The sequence below is a fragment of the Aquarana catesbeiana genome, linkage group LG04 (assembly GCF_042186555.1).
Source record: "Aquarana catesbeiana isolate 2022-GZ linkage group LG04, ASM4218655v1, whole genome shotgun sequence".
NCBI classification, from domain to species: domain Eukaryota; kingdom Metazoa; phylum Chordata; class Amphibia; order Anura; family Ranidae; genus Aquarana; species Aquarana catesbeiana.
Window position 1 is genome coordinate 543,773,229 of NC_133327.1, and position 24,492 is coordinate 543,797,720.

General features: G+C 40.1%; 1 protein-coding gene across 1 annotated transcript in view; it reads left to right on the plus strand.

The window, feature by feature from the left end:
- The window catches only part of TMEM242 (transmembrane protein 242), a 51,210-nt gene that overhangs the window by 14,645 nt on the left and 12,073 nt on the right, over positions 1-24,492 (plus strand). The gene's annotated exons all lie outside the window — the stretch shown is intronic.

Sequence of the window (24,492 nt, forward strand, 5' to 3'; positions counted from 1 at the left end):
GAATATGGAAGAGGACCTTTATTTCAAATATCAAGTTTGGCTGTTGAACAAATAATTAATAGCACAGTTTTTCCAATGTGTAGTCTCCAAAAAGAACCCATAGATCAAGACTTTGATGATACCATATTCAATACATGCATAATGCCATATTCTTCACGGTTTCTACTTGAACCTCTTTGCTGTCCTTAGTCACAGGGCGATGTTCATCCTAGGGTTGATTCTCTAGAATCTCACCAAGTTTTTTGTTCTAGGTAAGGTCCTGGCCAGCCCTATGGCATCAGCTGTGCCTGCTTAGTGCACAGTTGCCCCCTCCATCTCTAGTTCAAAGGGGGCCACTCCTCTGACAGAGGAAATCATTGCATATAGGGGTGACCTTGCTGTAGCCAGGGGTTTCTGGCATCAGTGGAGATAAAGGATGCTGCCTGTGTGTGTCAGTTTTGTTTCCTTCTCACCAAAAGTTCAGGCAATTTGCAGTAAAGGACTGGAATTCCAGTGCAGGGCCCTGGAAGTATTCTTGAGGGTCTTGGGCTGATTTTCATGCCTTTGGAGATCCAAGAAAGGGACTATTTTAGGTTACCTGTCTTGGGTGGAGCTCTATGTCTTCTGTACATGTTCGAGGGTTAGGGTTGGCTAAGCTGTCTGTCAGAAGGCTTTAGAACAGGGGTCTTAAACTGGCAGCCCTCCAGCTGTTGCGAAAATACAAGTCCCATGAGGCATAGCAAGATTGAAAGTTACAAGCATGATTCCCACAGGCAGAGGCATGATGGGACTTTTAGTTTCACAACAGCTGGAGGGCTGCCAGTTTGAGACCCCTGCTTTAGAAGCTCAGGTCTGTAAGGCTGCAACCTGGACTTTTTTAGTCCTACCTATGCTCAATTTTACCAGGTTGATGTAAGAGCCACTAAGGACACTGCTTTTGCTAATAGTGTTTTCTGCAGGCTGCTGTAGAGTGGTTTTTTTTTTGGCCTGTTGGTGGTGGCTGTGTCTCCCTCCCTTCATGAGCATTGTTTCGGGACATCCCTATGAGTATGGAATAATATTGTGGTTCTATGTCCTGTGATGTATGATAAAGAAAACTGGATTTTTGTACTTGCCTGTAAAATCTATTTCCTGGAGTACGTCATGGGACACCGGGGTATTAGGATTTTTTTTTTTTTTACCAAAGACACATAGGAGAATACATTTTGACTTAAATTTATGAAGAAATTCGATTTTTTTAAAAACATTTTATTGGATATGCTTCATAGCAGAAATGTAAAAAGTTTGGGTTTTTTTTCAAAATTTTCAGTTGTTTTCGTTTATGTAATAAAACTCAGTGGTGATCAAATGCCACTGAAAGCAAACTCTATTTGTGTGAAAAAAATTATATCATTTTAACTTGGGTACAACGTTGTATGACCACACAATTACCAGTTAAAGTAGTGCAGTGCCAAGTAGCAAAAAAAAAAAAAAAAAAAGGCCTGGTCATGAAGTGGGTAACTACCTTTGTTTTATTCCCCTGAATGTGTTTCCTGAGTACGTCTTTTTAGACGGTTGTCTCTCTCTTGCTGTAGTCTTTATTTTTTCTTTTTTGAGTTACAGTCCCGGGAATTATTTCTGTGCGATATGACTTTTTGTTATCACTACCAAGTACTACTTTCTGTTATGTGATGCAGTTTGTGATACTTGCCAAAACCTCTAAGTGAACCTTGGAACAAAAACGAATATAGAGAGGGTGTGTTTTCCTTTTTTATTCAGGAACTTGTACATGCTGGGAGATTTTCCAGCATCAGATTCCTAGTATAGAGTAAACATACTTTGCTAAGAAAGGTACTGTTTACTCTGCCAATGATGCCTAGTTGATGTCAACATCATGCAAATATCTTGTAAAGTTTCTACTGGGAATTCTCTATAGAACTAAGCAGACGTAAATCGTGATTAGGTATGTGTTCTCTGTGTTAATTTAGAAGTTATATGTTCCTATGTGTAGGTGATTGGTTCTCAAGCCCAGAGCCAGTCACCTCTGAACAGTCTGTGCCCCAAAACTCCAGTCTGGTACCTGCACCTGCAGATCCTCACTGGTCAGTCTCTTCATGTGGTCAATAGCTGTGCCAGGATGGAGACGTCTGAGATTATATGTTTGGCCGGCAGTGTCAAAAGCAACCAGGTAGAGCAGACCTGCTCCCCTTCATCACTTCCACCACCACACGCTGAGCATCAGACCATCAGAAGGGGATGGTGGCCGAGGGTGAAGTCATACTTGATTTACTGGACCCTGGAGTAAAAGAAAGATCTGCAATCTAATCATCTCAGTGCAATTAGACTCAGTGCTGCAAAGGACCCCTTTGTCAGGCATGTGAGGTGCAAACCTAATATGTAGTGCAGTGGGAATTTATTGACTGAGTGGGTAGTGGGTGCCCATGACAGAGCCAGGGATGCTGAGGAACAACTGTGAACAACCAGCCCTCAAGTGGCTCTGCTGATCTGAGTCCTAAAGAAAGTGCAATGTAAGGAGAGAAGGTGAGGGGAAATCTTTGATTAAATCTTACTGACAGGAACACTGATGCCTCCTGCTGGACAGCCAGTACCAAACAGGGGACAGACCAAAAGGATGCACAGGGGCCTGGCTGAGGATACATAGTTGCTGTCATACCCTTCACACTCCTCTCCTACACATATTGTCTATCATCATCTTCTGCATTCTATTTCTGCACATACTGCCTGCCGTCATACCCTCTGCATTTCTAACCTGCACATACTGTATTGCTGGCCAATATAAGCTCTGCACTATTCTTGTGCCTGCTTTCAAATCTTCCGGAACTCCTTTATTGCTCATATTTCCTGCCTTAATGTCTTTCATTATTCCTTCATGTAATTCTTGCTTTCATACCCTCCACATTTATCTCCTGTACATAATGGCAACTGTCATACTCTCCTCTCCTGTACATACAGCCTGCTGTCCTACCCTCCATTTTCCTCTCCTGTACATACAGCCTGCTGTCATACCTTTTGCACTCCTCTCCTGTACATACGACTTGCTGCCATACCTTCCACACTCCTCTCCTGTACATACAGCCTGCTGGCATACCTTTTGCACTCCTCTCCTGTACATACGACTTGCTGCCATACCTTCCACACTCCTCTCTTGTACATACAGCCTGCTGGCATACCTTTTGCACTCCTCTCCTGTACATACGACTTGCTGCCATACCTTCCACACTACTCTCCTGTACATACTGCTTGCTGTCATACCGTCTGCACTCCTCTCCTGTACATACTGTCTGCTGTCATACCTTCTGCATTTCTCTCCTGTACATATTGCCTGCCGTCATATCTTCTGCACTCCTCTTCTGTACATACTGCCAGCTGTCATACCTTCCACACTCCTCTCCTGTACATAGTGCCAACTCTCATACCTTCCACATTCCTCTCTTGTGCATACTGCCAGCTGTCATAACTTCCGCACTCCTCTCCTGTACATACTGCCAACTGTCATACCTTCCACATTCCTCTCCTGTACATACTGCCAGCTGTCATACCTTCTGCACTCCTCTCCTGTACATACTGCCTGCTGTTGTGTGCTCTGCTCTCCTGTTCTGTACATATTGCCCACTGTCTTCAGTGCTCATATTCTGTACATACTGCCTGCTGTCATAACCTTCATGCTCTTCTCCTGCACAGATTACCTGCTGTCGTGCCCTTTTCACTCCTCATACATATACAGCTTGCTGTCATATCATTTGCACTGTTCTGCACATGTTGCCTGCTGTCATATCCCCAACACTCCTTTCCTGTACATACTAACAGCTTGCAAACTTTTCACACTCCTCGCTTCGACATACTGAAAGCTAAATCATTTTTTTTAGCATTGTTTGCAATATTCCCAACCTCGCCCATCGTGGAATAGGCTCACTTTTGCTAGTTACTATAAAATGCAAAGCTAGCTGTTTTCTAAGTTTAGGATAAAATGAAGAGATGTTGGAACCTCTGTTAGCTATTGTTGTTTTCTGTGTACATGGTGGGATTTTATATAGAAATAATGCTCATGCCTTATCCATATTAAAAAGTTTTGCTTTAATTCATATGGACAGGTCAAGAGAGCATGATTTCTGCATAGAGAAAATGGAAAACACTGGCCTAACAGTCGTCTTTATTTGTTCCACTTTTCAGCAGCATCTCTTAATATACTTGTATATCATATTGCTAAAATAGACCACACATATTTTCCTCAGTGGTAAAATAAAGCTTTCAGTCTAAAGAGTTGTGTTTAGAATGTCATAAGGTGAGCCATCTAGCCTTCACGGACATAAATTACCTAGAAATACTTTGAAAAGCCTGGAAGATATATTTTCATACTGGCTACATCTGGAGACCAGGAAACATTTTTATTATGCTGCAGCGGAGAGCTTTCTCCAGGACTAACATTAAGGCCGTCTCCTCCCTTTGTCCTATTTAGCCTGGGTGTATGATATTGCAGCTGAAAATATCTCATTACAGAGTACTTGAGGCATGAAAACAAATGTCCCAAGAGAACCGCGTATATGAAAGGTTCCAGGCAGAAGTGTTTATCTTGATGTCATGGTTACTTCTAGGAACAAAATGGGAATAAATAACTTTGTATTTGTAAAGCTATTTACCCAGCATATATACAGAAAAGGGGAATTGCTTTATATACAGTATATATATATATATATATGTTATGGTCGGGGCAAAACATTTAGAAAAAAGTTAGAAAAATATTGTTTATGAATATATTGTATTCTCAGTTTCAGCCAACAGATGACGCTTTAGATTTTGTTTATATATTTACCTGTCTAACCTTACCTGCTTTGTTAAAGCGGAGCTCCAGTCATTTTTTTGGTTTATTAAAAGTCAACAGCTACAAAAACTGTAGCTGCTGACTTTTAATAAACACACACTCACCTGTCCCATGATCCAGCGATGTGATCACCCGAGCGACCCCTTCCCACGGGCTTTTCTCCCCGGTGCCGCCATTTCAACTGTGGGTAACCCGGCTGTGACAGATTGCAGCTTCAAAGCCAGGTGCCCACTGTGCATGCACGAGTCGGGCTATGCAATGTGAATGGTCCTGCATTCTTCTGGGACCTGTGATGTTCCAGAAGACTGCAGGGAGAGAGGGGAAGAGGAGAACTTCCAGTCAGATTGCCTAGGCGATCTGAGTGGAAGTGGAAGCGGGTACCTGTTAGAACCAGGTACCTGCCCCCCCCCAAAAAAAGTGCCATTTGTAGAAGAGTGGGGGGTGGGGTAGAAGCCTTAAAGTGGTAATTGCCCTTTTGGATGGAGCCCCACTTTAACTACTTGCCAACCCGCTCACAGGAGATACAGTCAAGTCCATAAATATTGGGACATCTACACAATTCTAATCTTTTTGGCTCTATACACCACCACAATGGATTTGAAATGAAACAAACAAGATGTGCTTTAACTGCAGACTTTCAGCTTTAATTTGAGGGTATTTACATCCAAATCAGGTGAAAGGTGTAGGAATTATAACAGTTTGTATATGTGCCTCCCACTTTTTAACGGACCAAAAGTAATGGGACAGATTAACAATCATGCATCAAACTTTCACTTTTTAATACTTGGTTGCGAATCCTTTGCAGTCAATCACAGCCTGAAGTCTGGAACGCATAGACATCACCAGACGCTGGGTTTCATCCCTGGTGATGCTCTGCCAGGCCTCTACTGCAACAGTCTTCAGTTCCTGCTTGTTCTTGGGGCATTTTCCCTTCAGTTTTGTCTTCAGTAAGTGAAATGCATGCTCAATTGGATTAAGGTCAGGTGATTGACTTGGCCATTGCATAAAATTCCACTTCTTTCCCTTAAAAAACTCTTTGGTTGCTTTCGCAGTATGCTTCTGGTCATTGTCCATCTGCACTGTGAAGCACCGTCCAATGAGTTCTGAAGCATTTTGCTGATTATGAGCAGATAATATTGCCCGAAACACTTCAGAATTCATCCTGCTGCTTTTGTCAGCAGTCACTTAATCAATAAGTACAAGAGAACCAGTTCCATTGGCAGCCATACATGCCCACGCCATGACACTACCACCACCATGCTTCACTGATGAGGTGGTATGCTTTGGATCATGAGCAGTTCCTTTCCTTCTCCATACTATTTTCTTCCCATCACTCTGGTACAAGTTGATCTTGGTCTCATCTGTCCATAGGATATTGTTCCAGAACTGTGAAGGCTTTTTTAGATGTTATTTGGAAAACTCTAATCTGGCTTTCCTGTTTTTGAGGCTCACCAATGGTTTACATCTTGTGGTGAACCCTCTGTATTCACTCTGGTGAAGTCTTCTCTTGATTGTTGACTTTGAAACACATACACCTACCTCCTGGAGAGTGTTCTTGATCTGGCCAACTGTTGTGAAGGGTGTTTTCTTCACCAGGGAAAGAAGTCTTTGGTCATCCACCACAGATGTTTTCCATGGTCTTCCCGGTCTTTTGGTGTTGCTGAGCTCACTGGTGCGTTCTTTCTTTTTAAGGATGTTCCAAAGAGTTGATTTGGCCACACCTAAAGTTTTTGCTATCTCTCTGATGGGTTTGTTTTGTTTTTTCAGCCTAATGATGGCTTGCTTCATTGATAGTGACAGCTCTTTGGATCTCATATTGAGAGCTGACAGCAATAGATTCCAAATGCAAATAGCACACTTGAAATGAACTCTGGATCTTTTATCTGCTCCTTGTAAATGGGATAGTGAGGGAATAACACACACCTGGCCATGGAACAGCTGAGCAGCCAATTGTCCCATTACTTTGGGTCCCTTAAAAAGTGGGAGGCACATATACAAACTGTTGTAATTCCTACACCGTTCACCTGATTTGGATATAAATGCCCTCAAATTAAAGCTGAAAGTCTGCAGTTAAAGCACATTTTGTTTGTTTCATTTCAAATCCATTGTGATAGTGTATAGAGCCAAAAAGATTAGAATTGTGTTGATGTCCCAATATTTATGGACCTGACTTTATACTGCAAGTGGGTGGCACAGCCAGGCTCCACGGCGTACTCCTGGTTTCTAACCCGTGCTGTGATTGGGCACAGCATGAGTTTCTCAGAAGATTTCAGCCAATGATTTGGGCTAAAACCTGCTGATTGGCTGTAACCAACCACAGCACAGTGTTCTGTGTTTACAGATGATCTGTCTGCTTCTTCTCTCTGAAATCTACTCTAATTTCAGGGAGAAAAAGCAGACAGATCTGTTAGTAAAAGCATCACACAATACACTTCTTAGGCACACAGTTCACCCCTTAAATTCCTTTGAAGTTAACCCCTTTCCAGTAAATGCCATAAGTACAGAATTAGTACAGTGTTATCACTGTATTAGTGTCACTAGCGACGTCAGTGTCAGTTAGTGTTAGATTGCGCTCATCCATTTAAAGCGGAATCTAACTACTCCTAAATGACCTCCCCTCCGCAGTTCCAGGTTGCCATTTAAAAAAGATGTTCTGCTTATCTCTTCCAGCATTTGGGAACTGGCAGAGACTGCCCCATACGTGCATACATGGCGAAGTTCTGCACACGTGCGCACAAATGCCTCCAGCTCCTGGTGGATGGGCACTGTAGTGCCCAGTGCCTTCTATGATAGCTAAATGGTAGAAATCAGAAGAAATGATTAATTCCTATCTCAACCCCCTCTGTTCCTCCATGTTCAGATAGTTTAATTCAGTGTCTCATTTAGCGAGAGGAAGTCTAATGGCAAGCAGCTTCTTCTGTGCTCTCTCTTTATGAATCATTTGTTAAGGTTGTACCCTGTATTAAATTTTTTTTTGTAAAACAAAGATGAATGAACTTTTGTTCATTGATCTCAGGCTAAATGTACCTAAAAGTGCCAATCCACAAGGCAGCGGCTGTGTAATCAGCAGATGTTAAACTTTGGTCCCCAATCTGCATGGGCTAAGGACATAGGTGGCATTAGGGCTCAGAGACCATTAATATCTCAATAAAGATAACTTCCGACTGCCTCTGTTTCATAGGAAAATAGAGAATAATTTTAGAGCTATAATTTAGGTTTAATGCTAAAGTGATGAGCAGTGAAGATTTTTAAAGTGGACCTTGACCCCCCAGTTAAAAAAAAATACATGGTGAATGCATCTTTTTATGTACATCCCAAAACACTATTTTGGTATTTTCAGCCTAAATTTTTTTTTTGGTTAAAAGTACTTTGGCACTTCATGGTTCACTGCAGCACTGGTGAGGTGGCAGAGGACTTACAGCTGCTCCTTGGGAAGGCCACGTCACCAGCATCTTCCAGAAAGATCTTGAACATGCGCTGTATGAGATCTATCTCAATTTGCATTTAATAGCAAACTGACTTAGATTTATGATGCATGCACAGTTTAAGGTTTTTGTACAAAGAATGCACCATACTTTATTCTGTGATCTCCTACTGCACATTTGCCAGCACTGTACAAGATCTCGGTTTGGTTGGTTTGCTATTTAACATAGCAAACTGAGACATGGCACATGTGGGAGATCAGGCAAGACGTCATGGTTGGGCCAGTGGCGAATCAGGAAGTAAAAGCTGGCTGCCGATGATGTGTTTTCAAAAGATTGTGGCACAGGTTTTTTATCCACAGTGGTAAACGCACCAAAGAAACTGCAATTAAAATAAAAAAGGCAAGTAACCAATACAAGATTGAATGGATTTTGTAATCAGATTGTAAGACTCTCAGTTTAAGTCGGGGGGGAGGGGGGTGCCGCTTTAATGCATTACCCATCATTTTGGATGATGTCGTTTTCACTGCTTTGGAAGTGCATGCATTTTTATTTATTTTTTGAAGTGATATTTTTTTAAATCTTTAACTGGACTGCCTTGTCTTATTTTTAATGGGTAATGTATGGGGGGAAAAAGAAATAAATAATATATACAGTGCCTTGCAAAAGTATTCACCCCCTTGGCATTTTTCGTGTTTTGTTGCCTCACAACCTGGAATTAACATGGATTGTTTGGGGATTTGCATCGTTTAAGTTAAAGAACATGCCCACAACTTTGAAGATTTTTTTTTTTTTTAATTGTAAAGCAAACCACAAATAGGACAAAATAACAGGAAAAGTCAATGTGCATAACTATTCACCCCCCTAAAGTTAATACTTTGTAGAACCACCTTTTGCGGCTATCACAGCTCCAAGTCACTTTGGATAAGTCTCTATGAGCTTGCCACATCTTACCACTGGGATTTTTGCCCATTCCATCTGCTCCAGCTCCTTCAAGTTGGATGGTTTTTGCTTATGAACAGCAATCTTTAAGTTTGACCACAGATTTTCTATTGGATTGAGGTCTGGGCTTTGACTAGGCCATTCCAACACTTTTACATGTTTCCCCTTAAACCACTCAAGTGTTGCTTTAGCAGTGTGTTTGGGGCCATTGCCCTGCTGGAAGGTGAACCTCCGTCTTAGCCTCAAATCACACACAGAGTGGTACAGGTTTTGCTCAAGAATATCCCTGTATTTAGCACCATCAATCTTTCCCTCAACTCTGACCAGTTTCCCAGTCCCGACTGCTGAAAAACATCCCCACAGCATGATGCTGCCACCACCATGTTTCACTGTGGGGATGGTGTTCTTTGGGTGATTTGTTCTATTTACGCCAGACATAGCGTTTTCTTTGGCCAAAAAGTTAAATTTTTGTCTCATCAGAACAGAGCACCTTCCTCCATACATTTTGGGAGTCTCCCACATGCCTTTTCGCAAACTCAAAACGTGCCATTTTGTTTTTTTGCTGAAAGTAATGGCTTTCTTCTGGCCACTCTGCCATAAAGCCCAATTCTCTGGACCGTACGGCTTATTGTCGTCCTATGTACAGATACTCCAGTCTCTGCTGTGGAACTCTGCAGCTCCTCCAGGGTTACCTTAGGTCTCTGTGCTGCCTCTCTGATTAATGCCCTCCTTGCCTGGTCCATGAGTTTTGGTGTGCGGCCGTCTCTTGCCAGGTTTGCTGTTGTGCCATGTTCTATTTGTTTATGATAGATTTGATGGTCATCCTAGGGATCATCAAAGATTTGGATATTTTTTTTTATAACCTAACCCTGACTTGTATTTCTCAACAACATTGTCTTTTAGGCCTCATGCACACGAGATGCTGGTGCAAACTCTGCTGAACACATGTTTTTAAAACCTGAAACCAGCGTTTAGAAACGCCCGTTTTGCCGCGTTTGCATGCCGCGTTTAGCCGCATTTTACCGCGTTTGCGTCTAGAAGCGTCTGCAGAGCACGGAATGACATTTTGCGACCCAAGTTTGGGGCCCCGTATTTCGGGGCCACTTGGTGCTAGGAACCCCAAATTTGGTGTGCTAACACAGTGGAACTATCACTACAACATATCCAATATATATACAGTGGGGACAGAAAGTATTCAGACCCCCTTAAATTTTTCACTCTTTGTTATATTGCAGCCATTTGCTAAAATCATTTAAGTTCATTTTTTTTTTCCTCATTAATGTACACACAGCACCCCATATTGACAGAAAAATATTTTTGCAGATTTATTTAAAAAGAAAAACTGAAATATCACATGGTTCTAAGTATTTAGACCCTTTGCTGTGACACTCATTTATTTAACTCAGGTGCTGTCCATTTCTTCTGATCATCCTTGAGATGGTTCTACACCTTCATTTGAGTCCAGCTGTGTTTGATTATACTGATTGGACTTGATTAGGAAAGCCACACACCTGTCTATATAAGACCTTACAGCTCACAGTGCATGTCAGAGCAAATGAGAATCATGAGGTCAAAGGATTGTGGCAAGGCATAGATCTGGCCAAGGTTACAAAAAATTTCTGCTGCACTTAAGGTTCCTAAGAGCACAGTGGCCTCCAAAAAAAAAAGAACTTAAATGATTTTAGCAGATGGCTGCAATATAACAAAGAGTAAAAAATTTAAGGGGGTCTGAATACTTTCCGTCCCCACTGTATGTGTGTGTGTGTATATATATATATATATATATATATATATATATATATATATATATATATATATATATATATACACACACACACACATACAGTGGGGACGGAAAGTCAAGGGGGTGAATACTTTTGCAAGGCATTGTGTATGTATGTGTATATATGTGTGTATATATATATATATATATATATATATATATATATATATATATATATATATATATATATATACACACATATATACACATACATACACAATGCCTTGCAAAAGTATTCACCCCCCTTGGCTTTTTACCTATGTTACCGTGCCAAAGTTTTAGGCAGGTGTGAAAAATGCTGTAAACTAAGAATGCTTTTAGAAATATAAGTGTTAAAGCTTATTTTTTATCAATTACCAAAATGGAAAGTACATGAACAGAAGAGAAATCCAAATCAAATCAATATTTGTAGTGATCACCCTTTGTCTTCAAACCAGCATAATTTCTTCAAGGTACACTTGCACACAGTTTTTGAAGAAACTTAGCAGGTAGGTTGTTTCAAACATCTTGGAGATTTCAGCACAGATCTTCTGTGGATGTAGGCTGCCTCAGATCCTTCTGTCTCTATGTGTAATCCCGGACAGACTCGAGGATAGGGCTCTGTGGGGGCCAAACCATCACTTCCCGGACTACTTCTTCTTTACGCTGAAGATAGTTCTTAATGACATTGGCTGTATGTTCGGGGTCGTTGTCCTGCTGCAGAATAAATTTGGGGCCAATCACAAGCCTCCCTGATGGTATGGCATTATGGATAAGTATCTGCCTGTATTTCTTAGCATTGAGGACTTCATTGATCCTGACCAAATCTCCAACTCCATTTGCAGAAATGCAGCCCCAAACTTGCAAGGAACCTCCGCCATGCTTCACTATTGCCTACAGACACTCATTATTGTACCGCTCTCCAGACCTTTGGCCAACAAACTGCTTCTTACAGCCAAATATTTTTCAAATTTTCACTCATCAGTCCAGAGCACCTGTTGCCATTTTTCTGCACTCGAGTTCCTAGGTTTTCTTGCATAGTTGAATCGCTTAGCTGTTTTTTTTCACATTAGATGTGTGGCTTTTCGGTTGCAATTCTTCCATGTAAGGATATTGGAATTGTCGGGACTTTGAATGAGGCACATGGGAAAGGTGCCTCCATCCCTAGTTTAAAGAAAGAAATGGGAGTTTGGGACTTTAAATGAGGTCCACGGACAACAGGGGGTAAATTAAAATGATGTTTATTGATCATGGAACCTGTATCAAACCATATTACAAACATAGACCTCATGTAAAAGAAGAACATTGTAATAAATGTCATTCAATACACCTACGCACATTTGTGTGAGCGCATGCACTAAGGCATCAAGAGTACATTAATATGTCAACTAGAGGCCACATGATAGTCACAAGCAATTGATGGATACATACAATGATAAATACATATATATACACATAGAAGCAGCATTAAGCGATGGAAGTAAAAATGTGTGAAACCATAATTGATTGAAGAAAAATGTTCTGAGTTGATAATGAAAATGTGAGCATATATCTGCGTAACAAAATGCCCGACGCATTTCGTGTGAACCACTCATCAGGGGCACAATGCTCAAACATATCTATAAAATATAATAGAATGAACAAATTAATCTATATACAACCAATTGTAACCAGGTGAAGTAATTATACGACCGTCGTATAATTACTTCACCTGGTTACAATTGGTTGTATATAGATTAATTTGTTCATTCTATTATATTTTATAGATATGTTTGAGCATTGTGCCCCTGATGAGTGGTTCACACGAAACGCGTCGGGCATTTTGTTACGCAGATATATGCTCACATTTTCATTATCAACTCAGAACATTTTTCTTCAATCAATTATGGTTTCACACATTTTTACTTCCATCGCTTAATGCTGCTTCTATGTGTATATATATGTATTTATCATTGTATGTATCCATCAATTGCTTGTGACTATCATGTGGCCTCTAGTTGACATATTAATGTACTCTTGATGCCTTAGTGCATGCGCTCACACAAATGTGCGTAGGTGTATTGAATGACATTTATTACAATGTTCTTCTTTTACATGAGGTCTATGTTTGTAATATGGTTTGATACAGGTTCCATGATCAATAAACATCATTTTAATTTACCCCCTGTTGTCCGTGGACCTCATTTAAAGTCCCAAACTCCCATTTCTTTCCTCAATTCTTCCATGTAGAGAAATTCTGGCAAGATGTCTCCAGACAGTAGATGGGTGTACCCGGGTCCCACTGGTTTCTGACAGTTCTGTGCTGATGGCACTGCTGGACATCATCTGATGTTAAAGGGAGGTAAGCATCATGTGTCTTTCATCTGCTGTATTTTTTTTATGTTTCCTTGGTTAACCACTGCATCTATGGTCCTCAACATTATCCCATCATCAGCGTCTTTGTGCTTCTTCAAAAAAGCTTGAACAGCACATCTTGAAACCACAGTCTGCTTTAAAATCTTTGCCAGGGAGAGACCTTGTTGAGGCAATAGAACTACCTTGTGTCTTGTTGCTGTGCTCATTCTGGCCATGGTGTATGACCTGTGATATGAATCTGTCTTCCATAATCTCACCTTAGTAGCAGTTTGGCTGTTCCTCGCCCTATTTTAAGCCTTACACGCAGCTGTTTTTATTTCAGTTAATTACTTCATATGAAATTGATGATCATTAGCACCTGCTTGGTATGATTGGTTAATCATACAACTGACTCTAATCCTATAAAATTCCAGACTTTGTGAGTGCACAAAGAGTGTAAGAATTGATGCTGGTTTGAAGTCAAAGGGTAATCACGCCAAATATTGATCTTATTTAGAGTTATCTTCTGTTTGCTTACTTTGCATTTTTTAAATTGATAAAAATAAACAATTAAAAAATATATTTTTGAAAGCATTCTTACTTTACAGCATTTCTTCACACCTGCCTAAAACATTTGCACAGTACTGTGTGTGTGTATATCTATATAGATATACACATACATACTGTATGTGTGTGTGTGTATATATATATATATATATATATATATATATATATATACACACGTGTGTGTGTGTGTGAATATATAGACACTGTATATATTATACATTTTTATAACTTTCTGCTCAAGGTTTTTAACCTCTTTCTGTCAGCGCTATAGCCAAAAGATGGCCACAGCACAGGCTTCCAGCTCTGGGAGGGTGTCCATGGGCATCCCCCCAGAACCCCATCTCCCACGCACCCTTCTGTGACCGCTGTGTCCTATCACAGCTTGTAACATGTAAACAGATTGCCGGTTATTGGCAGTCTGTACCAACCATGCTGTGTCTGTGTGACCAAAAGGAGAGCCGTTATCTGGCGAGACTGTCAGTACATTGTTTACCTGTCAGTGCCTGTTTATTGACCACCCTGCTATTTTTTCCTTAACCCAGTTGAAAAAAATCCAAGGGAGAACAAAAACTAAAGTGTACAGTATGTGTGTGTATGTACTGTATATTTAAATATTTAATGTTATATACATATAAATAATATATACTGTATATAAGACAACGCTGAGATTAGTGGTAAAATGCAAGGGATTTCCTATTACTTCTTGTTTTATTATGGAACAGGACGTGAGGGGAAATCTCCACAAGTGTGGCAAAAAATTGACAGGGTTCATAAAATTGACAGGGGTCCTTTTACGCTATCCAAAATGAAAAAAAAATGTTGGCTAAATTAAAATTATTCATTGGATTTTTTTTTACTTTTTTCAGATGTGGAAGTAGCTTTACAGGGTGTAAGATGTTTAAACACAAGTCTCTATTTAAACACAAGTCTTATTTTGGAAAGCTGTCTTTCTAATTAAAAAAAAATGGAAAAATACTGTACTAAGAAATTCTACTCAAAACCAAAACGAGCAGAGCAGCCAGATTTTTCTTTAACAAATCTATTGGGAAATGTTGTGTTGATCTTTAAATATATAATGAGATGTGAAAAAATATGCAGGAAATAACTTAAATAGAAGAAGGATTTATATTTTAAAGAATTACAAATTCTCCCCCTGGATCAGAACCATTGTACATTCAGTGTACCGTGCTAAACATTATCATATGCCACACGTGCCTTGGAGAGGACGGCTCATATCAAGTGTACATGTGCTGCAACATTTGGATAATCGCTTTACAAACAAGCCAAAGGAAACGGTGTGTATTTGTTTCCTGAGCTATTTTTGTCCCAGCAAGCCCTAAGAGATGCAGAAGAAAAACAGGAACATGCCTGTTTCTGATCGCCTCGTTCCACAGCTAATCCGTGTAATTCATTACCAGCGAGTCAGCATCCTATTCCCTGCAGTCATACATGAAAGACATGGCCAAGTTAGAGACGAATCCCCATTGGCCCTCATGACGCTGATGCCACTCAGTGTTCTACTTCAAAGACATAATCACTAGTTCCCACATGAACAGCGTGAAAGCATTTCCACCAGTTACAAGACAAAAATAGCAAGCTAATGGAATCTTGGGCTGGAATATTTTTTTTTTCTTTTCTGCAAAAAAAAATATATATTTATAAAGCAATCTAACATATCTAAAAAATGCTTGTATTTCCTCAAGTGTCAATTGTTTCTGTTACACAAACAGGTGTTAGAAGATCATTTTTTTATTTTACACATCTAGCATGATTACCTTTTTTTTCTTCTATTACATTGGTATGCATTTTTAAATCTTGACTAAGTTATCAGGTTTGTTCTAAACATTTATTTGTAGTGGGCAGGGTTCCTTCCTTACTTGATATGGCTATAAAAATTGTTCAGCTTTTCAGTCAAGGTTGGTGTTTTGGCAACTAAATTGAAATCACTCTCAAAAGAATCTATTGGAAGACTAGAAAAAGAAGTCATGGCTGAATTGCTTTACCTGGCCATACAGTAGAAGAATTTCTTTTTAAAATTTTCATGTTATAAATGTTAGATTTTTGAATTGTTAGTGCAGTCAAATCTATCTTTGCTTTCAACCCCAGTGATGAGATTTGAAGGATCAGAATGGAAAATTTTGAAGAGGAATGGAGTGGTTTTCAGTCATTACTTATTCCAAAATAGAATATTGAAAGCAAACTAAATGTTGGGGTCTGGGGTGCCAAGGTTCGCCATCACTGTACTAGTGTATGGCCTGCTTTAGTCTGCTCTCAGTTCCAATACTCAGCTAGGATCAGCAGAATAAATATGATTTGAATATTTAACATACACATTGCCAAAACCCTGGTTTCATATGCTGTGTTCAGTTCAACCCAGCATCACTGGTATATGAGTTTTGTCCACTGGGTTTCCTAAGATATGTTTTAGGGCTCTTTCACATGGGCGGACTCTGCCATCAGATCTGCCTGCTTAGCAGGGGATCTGTCCGCTGATTGCCGCTGAGTAGGTAGGTGACATGTCCGCTTATGCAGAGTGGACAAAGCCGGCTTTCCTCTATGAGGGCAGTCAGATATAAATGGACCACCTGTCCACTTACATCCAACTGCCATCTGATCTGATCCACCAGACTAATGGGGAATGGATCCCCCATTCGTCTTGTTTTTGGCGGATAGGATCAGATTAGATCTTGGCAGGTGGAGACATGTCAGTTTACTTCCACTGCTCCATAGAGGGCAATGGATTGTCCAATCGGGTCCCCCTAAAAAACTGACAGGCGGACTCGCCCATGCGAAAGGGCCCTTATATGCAGAAACATTCCAGGAACTTCAAGCAAATTTCAGTTTCTAAATGTTAAATTGTGCAATATTTGTGGTAGGCTGAATGGGAACTTTTGATCTGGGAGGCAAATCATTTGACTTCTTTCACAGCACGTATAAGTGGATGTATTGAAAAGCTTGGTACGGTCTCAGAGGGTGATAATAAATTAAAAATTCATTGTAAAGGATACAGTACTTTATGAGCTAGAGGGGCACCTACACAGAGCAGAGGGAAGTACGCCTTTAAAGTAAAAAATGAAAGCTGAAGTTTAGCTTAAAAAAATCCCTACACCTTTAGTCACATTACCTACTGATAATGACATTCGTCCTACATTTTGCAGATAGATCATGAAAGGGATACAGGGGTGGAGGCGTGAAGGCAGTTGCTGCTACTGTCTATTCACGTGTGCACCCCCAGAATTGGATATTGGGAATATCTTGGTACTAGAAAATAATATACAGTTACAAAAAACATAAAAAATTATATAAATTTTAATAATTGAAGTACAAAAATACAAGTCAGATCATGAAGAAAACTCCAATGCCTGTCCTATTCCTGTTTCTGAAGTTCCTGAAACTGCAGTAGTTAACATCCCTTTCTCTTCTATCCAAAAAAGTTATTTCATTGATTACACTGCTTGTAACACAATCTGGGAATGGGGGAGAGTCTAATCAGTTACAGGATTCTCTCCCCCATTTACAGATCGTGTTATACCCAGTGCAATCAATGAAAGAACATTTCTCAGAGGAGGAAGGAGGGGCAGGTCCCCTTCGGACCATCTTTACTGCTGTTCTGCCTGAAGACCTAAAAAATTACAAGGCTTTTCCACCACTAATGTAACTGATGTGTGTAAACTTCATCTTGATTTAGACTTTGCAAACGTCTGATTTTTTCCATCCCCCGTAACAAAAAATTAAAAAAAAAGGAAAAAAATATCTTCACCTGGTGGCTGGAAATGAAAATACTGAATATTATAATAAATGTTTTTTTTTTTTTTTTTTTACCAGACTGCAAAAATTAAAGCATACTTTGCTGTCTATAATAAATACAAATACAGATGAAACAACAGTAATGCTGCATATCTGTAGTCATTTTCTTTCTAAGTCACATTCTTGTTTCTTTTTGTTACGTAATTCATTTGGCATCCATAGATTATTCTCATGAAGTATCTGTTATTAATATCAGTGAGAAATCCATCTTGTCATATGATTGTGGTCATTTGATGTTGCCCAGAAATGTGAAAAACAAGCATTCCTCCTTCCTATTGCTTTTCAAAGTTTCTGCCCTCTGTGTAAAATAAACTCCGTAAACAGATTTACAGAAACTAGCCAAAAAATGCTAATTTTATTCGGTGATCTGTCATGTTTATAATGAAACAAAAATTACATTTCTGATGCAAAGCCTTGCAAAGTTATTCACAAATGAAATACAGTTTATTTGTAATTTAAATATTTTAATGCCATGCTACAAAACAAACTTACAAAATTTACATAAACACAGTAAATAATAAAAGAAATTAATAGGTATCAGGAGAAAGAGAGGAATATGTTTATTTAGGCTGAATAAAGTTAACGAAGGGTTAATAAATGTTAAAGATATCAATATTTATTAAAACAAATCCTGTTCAAGATTGATAAAACTGATATAATGTGTAGATCAAAGGAGACGCTATTCTCTGTACATGAATGTACTAATCAAAATACAATGTAACATTATTGTTACAAATTTTTTTTTTTTTTGAAAAGCCAGTGGCATGTGAAACACACCCAAAAACTCCACTCCAAGTGCACACACATAAAGAGTGACACACAAAACGTGCAACGGGTGCACTATGGTCCTCCCAAGGAAGGACCTTACGCTGATCCCCCGGGCGTTAGGCTCCAGACGGGGACTCAGGTACTCACTATGGCCCGTCTGTCTGAAACCAGATGAACCCCATTCTCTGGAGGGTCTGCCAAGACAGACCCACCCAAGTACTTGGTGGGGCTCCCCCGAAGGTAGACCCCATGAGAGAGGACGAACCAAGCCAGAAGGCGATGTCCACCCCCTCCCAAGACTTTCAGGGTAGGCCCGAGGACCCACACTCTACCAGTCACACAGTGAGAAACAGTAGTGTACACATCAAACAAAAAATACAATAAAGTGAAGAACACGGGGTAAATAAATAAAAGAAAGTGGGGAGAAGGAAGTGAGATGAGGAAGCGAAAGTGGCTATTGTACAATACAATGGCAGGCCCTTACAATGTATTAAAGTAGAACTATAGGCAAAACTTTGGATAGAGGTAAATGAGGGTTATAACTCCCCACCACCACCACCATCATATTTTTTTTTGTGCCATATGTGTCCCTTTGGGGAGATTTCCCATCACTTCCTGTCCCAAAACAGGAAGTGAAAGGAAGTCCCTGCAAATTAAGGGAATCTCTTGGGGCTCCCCAGGACTCCAGAACTGGTCTCAATAAGACAATTTCCCCTCTATTACTGTTCTGGGAACAACCCAAAATTTGGGATTTTCTTTTACTTTCACTTTCAGTGATGATTGTAAACAAGAAAAATAGGGGGAGATTTACTAAAACTAGGGCACCCAGAATCTGGTGCAGCTGTGCATGGTAGCCAATTAGCTTCTAACTTCACCTTGTTCAATTTAGCTTTGACAATAATGCCTGGAAGCTGAGTGGTTTCTATGCACAGCTGCACCAGATTTTGCACACTTCAGTTTTAGTAAATCTCCCCAATAGTTACATAGTCGTGTTGAAAAAAAAGACACAGGTCCAACTAGTCCAACCAATAAAAAAAAAGTCATACAATGCCTTATACACAATCCAATACCCACAGTTGATCCAGAGTAAGGTGAAAAACCCCAGCAAAGCATGATCCAATTTGCTACAGCATGGGGAAAACATTCCTTCCTGATCCCCTGAGAGGCAATTGGATATTCCATGGATCAACTTTACCTATAAAGGTCAGTACCCAGTTATATTATATACATTTAGGAAAAATTCCAGGCCTTTTTTAAAGCAAGCTACTGAGCTGGCCAGAACCACCTCTGGAGGGAGTCTATTCCACATTTTCACAGCTTTTACTGTGAAGAAACCTTTCCGTATTTGCGATAAAATCTCTTTTCCTCTAGATGTAAAAGTGCCCCCTTGTCCTCTGTGATGACCTTAAAGTGAATAACTCAACACCAAGTTCACTATATGGACACCTTATGTATTTGTACATATCGATCATATCCCCCCTTAATCGCCTCTTCTCAAGAGAGAATGAGTTCAGTTCCTCTAATCTTTCCTCATAGCTGAGCTCCTCCATGCCTCTTATCAGTTTGGTTGCCCTTCTCTGCACTTTCTCCAGTCCCCCGATATCCTTTTTGAGAACTGGTGCCCAAAACTGAACTGCATATCCCAGGTGAGGTCTTACTAATAATTTGTACAGGGGCAAAATGATATCTCTCTCTGCAGTCCATACCTCTCATAGTTACATAGTAGGTGAGGTTGAAAAGTCCACCAAGTCCAACCTATGTGTGTGATTATATGTCAGTATTACATTGTATATCCCTGTATGTTGCAGTCGTTCAGGTGCTTATCTAATAGTTCTTTGAAACTATCGATGCCCCCTGCTGAAACCACTGCCTGTGGAAGGGAATTCCACATCCTTGCCGCTCTAATGCCCCGTACACACGGTCGGATTTTCCGACGGAAAATGTGTGATAGGACCTTGTTGTCGGAAATTCCGACCGTGTGTAGGCTCCAACACACATTTTCCATCGGATTTTCCGACACACAATGTTTGAGAGCAGGCTATAAAATTTTCCGACAACAAAATCCGTTGTCGGAATTTCCGATCGTGTGTACACAAATCCGACGCACAAAGTGCCACGCATGCTCAGAATAAATAAAGAGATGAAAGCTATTGGCTACTGCCCCGTTTATTGTCCCGACGTACGTGTTTTACGTCACCACGTTTAGAACGATCGGATTTTCCGACAACTTTGTGTGACCGTGTGTATGCAAGACAAGTTTGAGCCAACATCCGTCGGAAAAAATCCTAGGATTTTGTTGTCGGAATGTCCGACCGTGTGTACGGGGCATTACAGTAAAGAACCCTCTATGCAGTTTAAGATTAAACCTCTTTTCTTCTAATTTTAGTGCGTGGGCCATGTGTCTTACTAAACTCCCTTCCGCAAAAAAGTTTTATCCCTATTGTGGGGTCACCAGTATGGTATTTGTAAATGGAAATCATATCCCCTCTCAAGCGCCTCTTCTCCAGAGAGAATAAGTTCAATGCTCGCAACCTTTCTTCATAACTAATATACTCTAGACCCTTTATTAGCTTTGTTGCCCTTCTTTGTACTCGCTCCATTTCCAGTACATCCTTCATGAGGACTGGTGCCCAGAACTGGACAGCATACTCCATGTGAGGCCGGACCAGAGTCTTGTAGAGCGGGAGAATTATCGCATTATCCCTGGGGTTAAACCCCTTTTTAATGCATGCCAATATTCTGTTTGCTTTGTTAGAGCAGCTTAGCATTGCATGCCATTGCTGAGCCTATCATCTACTAGGACCCCCAGGTCCTTTTCCACCCTAGATTCCCCCAGAGGTTCACCCCCTAGTGTGTAGATTGCATTCATATTTTTGCTACCCAAATACATTATTTACATTTTTCTACATTAAACCTCATTTGCCATGTAGTTGCTCGCCCCATTCATTTGTTCAGAGCTTCTTGCAAGGTTTCCACATCCTACGGAGAAGTTATTGCCCTGATTAGCTTAGTGTCGTCCGCAAATACAGAGACTGAACTGTTTATCCCATCCTCCAGGTCGTGAAATACATGAAAGGACTATGCTTGCTTTGGAAACCGCAGCTTGACTTTGCATGCTATTAATAAAGTGTTACTAAACCCACAACAGTAAAATCTGTCTGCATATGCAGCATAGCATGCTTGTTATCCTCACTGTGGAATTTAAGGGGTTATTCCTCTGCATTGTGTAAAAAGGATGTTTTCATTCTGTATGCACAGACCCTCCCTTCCTGCACTGTCTATCTGGGGAAAGCCAGCTAACACAGGCAGAGTAGTCAACCTGCACATGCTCAGTTGTCTTTTATGCTGGAGAGACTAATTACTTTTTGATCAGAGCTAATCAGGTCACATGATATTGGCATCACACATGTGGGCGTGTATACAGGCTGCAGTGGAAATCTCCACCTTCCTGAACTCTCGGCACTGGAGAAACTGTGCAGTTTAGCACTGACTGTGGTATACAGATCAGATACTCCCCCCTAGTATGTATGATGCATGCATATTCTTAGCCCCCAAGTGCATAACTTTACATTTATCAACATTAAACCTCATTTTCCACATAGTTGCCCAATTAAACAGTGCATTGAGGTTGGTTTGTAAGTTGGAGACATCCTGTAAGGACGTTACTCCACTGCATAGCTTGGTGTCAACTGCAAAGACTGAAATTGTACTTTTAATCCCAGGCCCTATATCATTTATAAAGTTATTAAAAAGTAAGGGTCCCAACACTGAATCTTAGGGTACACCACTTATAACCTTAGACCATTCAGAGTAAGAATCATTAACCACTAGTCTCTGAATTCTGTCTTTTAGCCAGTTTTCTATTCATTTACAAACTGATCTTTCCAAGCCTGTAGACTTTACCTTACACATGAACCATGCGTGGGGAACTGTGTCAAATGCTTTTGCAAAATCCAAGTATACTACATCTACAGCCACCCCTCTGTCCAAGGTTGTACTTACCTCCTCATAAAAAGAAATCAGATTTGTCTGACAACTTCTGTCTTTCATGAATCCATGCTGTCTATTGCTTAAAATATTTTTTTTTCCAGCAAGAACTCATTTATGTGGTCTTTTATTAAACTCTCCAGTATCTTCCCAACTATAGAAATTAAACTAACAGGTCTATTAGTTACTTGGTAAAGACTTTGATCCCGTTTTAAATATAGGCACCTAATTGGCCCTACGCCAATCCAGTGGTACTATTCTAGTCATTAAAGAGTCCCTAAAAATTAGAAACAATGGCCTTTGAAATGACAGAACTCAATTATTTTAGGATCCGTGGGTAGATGCCATCTGGTGCTTTATCCACCTTTATTCTGTCTAAATATTTCTGGACCATATCACTTTTGAGCCATTATGGATTATTTGGGGCTGTGTCAATACCAACCCCATTATGGACATGAGCTCCCCTGTGCTCCTTTGTATACACAGAGCTGAAGAACTTATTTAAAGTGTTACTAAACCCAGTAATATGAAAATAGTTCCTCTGCCCCCCAACAGTGCCCACAGCTTATAAATATTCTTTTTACATAAAATACTGCAACTAAATACCTTTTTTGCTTATCTGTATACCATGGTCACATGATAAACTGCAGTTTGTCCAGTGCTGAGTTTTTAGGTAGGAGGAATTTCCACTACAGCCTGTATACACACCCACATGTGTGATGTCAATATCATGTGACCTGAACAGTTCAACTGAAACAGGAAATGTTCTCTCCTGCAATAGAGACTAAACTGAGCATGTGCATGATGGCTACCCTCACTGTAGTATATGGCCTTGCCAAGATAGACAGTGCAGGAAGGAAGGATCTGTCCATATAGTGTCAAAGAGCCTTTTTACACAATGCAGAGGATTAACCCCTTAAGTTCCACAGTGAGTATAACAAGCATGCTATTCTGCATATACAGACAGATTTTACTGTTGTGGGTTTGGTAACACTTTAATAAATTTGCCTTCTCTTTGTCCCCAGTCTCCCACTCCAGATTATTTTGTAAAGGGCCTACATGCTCAGACCTGACCTATTTACTATTAATATATCTGAAGAATTTTTTGAGGTTTTTCCTACTGTCTTTTGCAGTCTGCCGTTCGTTTTGAATTTGTGTCCTTGATTCCTTTTTACATATTTTGTTATATTCTTTGTTACATTTAAACACTGATAGTGTTCCTTCATTTTTATATTTTTTAAAATCTCCTTTCCTTTTTTTTATAGCTTTTTTAACTTTGGCCCTGAGCCACATAGGTTTTATTTTTAGCCTTTTAAACTTATTGCCCATGGGAACATACTTGCATTCATGTTTGCATTCAGTCTTTTTGAAGAATTCCCATTTCTGTGTTCATCTATGCCAGTATTCCCTCCCAATCCAGTCTTTGAGAGCAGACCCCATCCTTGGAAATTTTTCTCTCTTAAAGTGTTACTAAACCCACAACCGTAAAATCAGTCTGTATATGCAGTAAAGCATGCGTGTTATACTCACTGTACTCACATCTGCATTGTGTAAAAAGGCTGTTTGATCATGTATGCACAGATTCTCTCCTCCTTCCACTGACTCCAGAACAGGTCTGGATAATACAGAGCCTTTGGAGTCAGGTTGCACATGCTCAGTTTGGTGTCTATTGCTAGAGAGTTTTTTTTCTTTTGGGCGTGCACCAGACAGAGGGTCAGGGGTCCTGGATCCTGATAGGACAGCTAAGTGCAGTATGAAAACTCCTCCTACAAGCTATAACCAGGAACTGATAGAAGCCACAAGACTCCTATATACTGCTGAGGAGAAAAGGTATTTAGCAGTTTCTATTTACTAAAAAGATTGCATTTCTGTGTAGTGTGGGAGACCAGATATAGTGAATGCAGGGTAATGGGTTTAGTAACACCTTACAGTTGTGTTTTTATATTTCCCCTATGTGTTTGTTGCTTACATCTAACATTAAACGTAAATTATGTTATGGTCACTGCTACCCAGATGTTCTTTTACATGAATATTGGTAATAAGCTCTGCATGGTTTGAGATTACCAGGTCCAGCAGAGCATCATTTCTAGTCGGGGCCTTAATAA